The sequence below is a fragment of the Austrofundulus limnaeus genome, unplaced genomic scaffold, assembly GCF_001266775.1.
Source record: "Austrofundulus limnaeus strain Quisiro unplaced genomic scaffold, Austrofundulus_limnaeus-1.0 Scaffold23, whole genome shotgun sequence".
Classification (NCBI taxonomy): Eukaryota; Metazoa; Chordata; class Actinopteri; order Cyprinodontiformes; family Rivulidae; genus Austrofundulus; species Austrofundulus limnaeus.
The window spans coordinates 2777768-2783804 of record NW_013952425.1 but is presented as its reverse complement, the minus strand read 5'-3'; positions in this window follow the sequence as shown (position 1 = coordinate 2783804).

Genomic DNA, 6037 nt, shown 5'->3' with positions numbered 1-6037 from the left:
TCTAATTACTGAGAGAGTTCAGCTGGTGTCTTGGCTTTTCATGCCTTTTAAAACCTCCCTTTCTTCATGTGTTCAATACTTTTTCAAGCAGGGTCGGGCCTGGTTAGTAATTGGATGGGAGACCTTGGAACACCAGGCTCCGTAATAACCAGTGGTGGGCAGCACTAATCTAAATTTTAGTTGCACTAAGCCTAAAGCACTAACTCAACTATTTAGGTCCCCTAATTCTAAAGCACTGACTCACTGAAAATTTTAGCAAAAGCTCTAATGCACTAATATAACCCAGTTAACACATGAAACATTCTCCAGAGCCAACATGAGACAATATTTACTGTGTGCAGAATGTTGTCCTTTACTGCCCTTGGTGGGCCAAATGGGAGTCACCCGCAGGCCACATTTGGCCCGCGGGCCTTCAGTTTGACACATTTGACCTTGTAGATAAGTGACACACATATGAACAAAATGTGTGACAGCTTTCACTCTCAACTGTAAACAATAATGTTGACCAATAAAACTTAAAAACCTCAGTTAGTGTTTCTAAATTTAGCAAGTGCTAATCCACTAATGAATTTAAAAAATAGCAAAAGCCCTAAAGCACTAATCAAGAAATTAGTGCTTTAGCTGTGCCCACCAGTGGTAATAACCACTGTGTGAGCTGCCCACATTAATCACTAGCAACAGTAAACCTTTGACTGTCATTTAGCCTTCTAAAAGGATGCTCAATTATCATCACAGTCTRTGTTAGGACATGTTAAATAAACATGAAACAGAGGGATAATCTGTGTAAATTACGGATAATGCGTACACGTTGACATGTATGTTTACTATACTGAGAAACATTAAGATTTTTAGCTAGCCTTTTTGAAAAATTTTATTTTTAGCACCTGTTCTGATACAATTAGTTGCATGTGCTGCTTTTAGCCACTCCTCTGCTAGGCTACTTTTAGCTTTTAACTAGCTTTAGTTTTGTTTTAGCTTCTTTTCTGCTACATTTAGTTTTAACTAGCAWCTTGCTACTTTTAAATATAGCTTTTTGCTACTTTAATTACATAGCATTTTGTTCCTTTTATCCTTATTTTATTTTTAATGTTATGACTAATTCATTTCATTTAGTCAGATTGAAGTTATTTAGTAAACACATTATTTATCAGCAYGGTCTGCTTCTAAAGAGACTTTCTTAAAACGTCTCAAATCTTCTAAACTTCACAGGCCTGGAGGGAAAAGCTGTTATTTAAACCTTTACGGTGTTGTCAGCGATCCACTTTGGTCTGAGCTGGGTTGAAAGTACTCGTTAACTTGTCAATTCTGTAAACTCTTATTTCTCTGAATTGAACTTTTCCAACAATTTTTCAGTTTTTATAACTTGTTCCACAGAAACCCCACTTCAAAGTGGCCAAAAAAATTGAAAATGATAAAAGTTGTTATTATTATTATTATTATTATTATTATTATTATTATTATTATTATTATTATTATTATTATTATTAACAAATCAATATAAAGCAATATTATATTATCAGTGAATAATGAACTAGGTGAAAATTAAGACCAGTTTTCAAATTTTCTAGAAATATTATTAATAACAGAATTACTGATCTGATCCAGTTATCCTCTATGGAACATTACTGTGAAAACATTAAATTGATTTTCTATAATTTCTGTTGTAAATCAGTGCAGGATACACAACACATAACCCCCTGTGTTAGTTCTCGTGTGATGCTACTTTTTAATGTATATAAAACTTTATAATAATATTTTATTGTAAACATGACAATTTGCAAAGAGTATTTCGTGTGCTCTAAAGTAAATTTGTTTTCAAACAGGTCAACAGAGGACTCTTTTCAGGMTGTTCTCTTTCTGTTGGCGCCATCTTGTGGACAAAAAAAGAAACTGCAATTTGTAAAAGCCAGGTCCAAGTCAGCTTTCAGTTAGATGTTAAGCTAAACGCAATTAAAGTTTGTGTATTATTTACAATAGGTTGTCATAACAACGGTGGTTTTGTTATTTTTTGGCCTTTAAAATTGAAGATTCAGCAGCGCCCTCACCTGGGCAACAGGCCGCATTGCGCCTCCTAAAGGCCGGTGTTTATTTTCAGAACATCTCTGTCTTCGCACCGTCGTCTTCAGGTACAGACTTGTGTTTTTGGGATTTCTCAACAAAACGGCCTTGAACAATGAGGTGAGCTGGTATTATTGTTTTGTTTGTTTGTTTTTTACATTAAATAAATGATTATTTAGCAGGGCACAGAACAAAATATTTTAAAAAATAAAATAAAAAATGACTCAAAGAAATAGTCAAAGTGGGCCGTCAGTTTTCTATGTAAAATAAACTATTCACCTGTTTGACTCTGATCTCAAACTTTTCATCTTATCACCCAAAAAGTAGCCGTGGCCGAAACTTTTATTTAAATTTTTTTTAAAACAATCAAATCTGATAGCAAGATCATAAATTTAAATAAAGTGAAGCATTTTAAAAATCAAATCTTCACTAATAATATCCTTGCATTGATATTTTATATATATATTTTTAAATAGGGGCAGATATAAGATTTTTTTCTTTCTGCTACCTTTCATTTTTATTTGATATGTATTTTTTGTATGTGAATTTGTTTGTTTTTAAATTTGAATAATTTTAAAAACAGTTTCAAACTCTAATATTAAACTTTTTTATCAAATCAGCTGATATTTGGTGTACAGCTGACATGAACTATCAGCTGATTTGGTTGTTTAAAAATCATTTCTTTGCACCTAAGAAAATCGAGCATGTTTAGGGCAAAACAAAAATTAAAAATCTGCAGCTGTCATGCAAATCAGAAGTCAATAGATGAATATCTAATAAMCAAGTACCAATATTATGCCATGTTTTTTGTAAATTTCCTTCAGCATTATATCATAGGTTTTTTTTAATATTCGGGAATATCTATGTTGTATCGATAATGTTTAATTTATTGTTAAAATTTAGGAAACATTACAAAGGTAAACACAATAAATGGTAAACAACTGTTTACAAGACAAATTAAGGGCTCAGGTTCTAGGCCTTTTGAGAGTATCTGTGTGAAACCAGAACAGCGCAGCACGTACACGTGTCTTTTAACACAATATTTGCAGGAAACACAAGGTTCTTAGGAAAGAAAAAACGACCAAAAAGTACATGAACCCTCCTAAATCTTAAGTTTTGAGGGGACAAATTAAACAAATCAAACAAATGCTAGTTTTGAACCACTTACTTTGGAAGTAGACCCCAAATTTCCAGTTTCTGTCCTATTAAATAAAAGGTTATTCCTAGTTTTAGCAAAACGTTTGACCACCAGTGTGTGTTTCAGGTCGGTGCACGTGTCGACACAATGGGAGGATGATCCCCAAGGGACCCGAATGCCACTCAACGAGAACTTGACCACCACCTACCAAGGTGAGCAATCATTCACAGCAAAAATGCCAGTGTTAATTTAACACCCAACAGTGTTAATTTAACACCCAACAGCGTTAATTTAACACCCACAGCGTTAATTTAACACACACAGTGTTAATTTTAACACCAACGGTGTCTATATGTGTCCACACTCGCTGGTGTTAAAATAACATTTGTGAAAGTGTTAAATTTTAACACTCATTTTTTCGTTTATTTAACACCAACCAGTGTTTGATATTCAACAATTCTTGCTGTCACATTAACATAAAAATAGTGTTAGTGTTAAAATATAGTGTTAAAAGTAACACCAGCCAGTGTTAAATATTCAGCAATACTGGGTGTTATATTAACATTTCAACAGTGTTAAAATTAAGTGTTAAAAGTAACACCAGTGTATTAATATTATTTTTATTAACAAAGGAAATTGTGGTGTTTGAAAGATTAACAGACACCACAAGATTTTAAGACATCATCAAAATGAGAGTGTAAATTTAACACAATGGAGTCATCCTTCACACAGCAGAAAGTACCTCTCACTCATGGTGTCAATTTTTGGCCAAAAACATAAACTTAAAGTTGAACAACATGGTAAAACTGAACAAAAAAACAAACCAGAACAACTCATTTTTACTCTCACGAACGTCTTTAATGGTCATAAACATTAAAAAAAAACATAATTTCTGCAAGATTTCTCAGCAAGGAATGCTGGGTAAATGCTGGTCTGTCTGACATGAGGTGGAAGAGGGCGGGGCTTTTCACAATACTTCTTTTAACACTGCATGGTGTCATATAACAAAACTATTAAGTATTATATAAAACTTAACTGTGGGTGGAGCTTATTTAACACTGTCCAGTGTTGAGGAAATCAACACTGTGAATTAACACCAACACTGGGTGTGAGTGTACTCAGAAAGTGTTTAAAATAACACTAGGGAGTGTTAAATCAACACCCAAAAGTTTAACACTGAAATTTTAACACTCYTATTTTTGCTGTGTTGCTGCCATATAATAACACAGCTAACGTGGTTGGTAATAAACGTTTTCTTTTCTTCGCAGATCATTTCAAAGCTTGGAAACAGGAGCAGAGGAAGCCATTCAGGGCGCATCACTCGTTGAGCGCCGAACAAGGATTAGCGCCTGTAGAAGACGACAACAAAATCACGGTGATAGTAGACGCAGAGTCCGCCGGACAGTCAAGAGAAAAAGCACAGTTTGATGGCGTCTCCATCTACTCGTCGGATTTCGTCCCTCATCCAGTGCAGCCCAGAACAAWCAAGACCAGGAAAGGTTACCAGACCAGCAAAGAACCACMCAAGGAGACCTCTGCCACAGCCGAACAGTCAAGAGAAAAAGCACCGTTTGATGGCGTCTCCATCTACTCATCGGATTTCATCCCTTATCCAATGCAGCCCAGAACAAACAAGACCAGGAAAGGTTACCAGACCAGCAAAGAACCACCCAAGGAGACCTCTGCCACAGCCGAACAGTCAAGAGAAAAAGCACCGTTTGATGGCGTCTCCATCTACTCGTCGGATTTCGTCCCTTCTCCAGTGCAGCCCAGAACAAACAAGACCAGGAAAGGTTACCAGACCAGCAAAGAACTACCCAAGGAGACCTCTCCCGCAAAACATCTCAATGACCCCGACGGTTCCTTTCAGCAAGTGTGGTCGCTGGAAACCGAGCTCCACGGACAACCCAAGGACTCCACGTTCCACAGAGGCGGCGTAGAACCCAAGAACCAGAGCACCGAATCGGTCTTACCCACGCAAACCGATACAAGCAAGAAACCTCCCCGGACAGTTCTGACGAGAGAGTCCTACAGAGCTTGGAACGGACCCGAATCTGTCACGTCGGCTCACGAGACTTCAGACTGGCCCGTGAAGACGACGTTCTTCAAGCATGACCCCAAGCCGGCTGAGACAAAGCAGGCGTCTTCAAGACCAGTGGGCGACCCTACCCACTTTGAGACGACCACGCAGAGACACCAACGTCCAGCAGAGGGCAGAGAAGAGTTCGCTTTGAGTGCTCAACCGACATGTTCTGGTCCGGCTCRCTAAATGGAGGCATGAGTTGGTTTCGAGAGGAGATCCAGGCTTCCTAAAAAGCAATAAATGCTTCAAATGGCTTATTCATTATCTAATTTTTTTAAAACTTACCTCACAGCTTTAAACGTGTGTTGGGAAGGACTCTCAGCTGGTTTCACGTCAATTTTTAGCTCAATTTCTGTCAAACTGGCAGCGTTATAGCAGCTAAAGTCGGTAATCTGCAGCGGCCATCTTGTAAGGAGTTAACTAAAATTTATTCAATTGTAGACGTGCATCCGATGATTGCTTTTTGATTTTTATAAAAACACAATCACTGGTTCATGAAATATTTTGCTAACAAACACATTCAATGGCAAATACACGATGGCCCGCCTCACGCAGCAGAAAACTGGTTCTGACAGCAAACTAATTAAAGGGATCCATGATTAGTTGTAACATTAGACTTTATTTGATAAACATTTATTTTAACTGTAAAATAAAGACTGTAAAAATACTGTAGGCTGTTTAGTTTTGTAAATTTTTTAAAATATATTTTAATACGGACGGAGCCATTTTATTTACACACAAAGCATTCTGGGTAAATA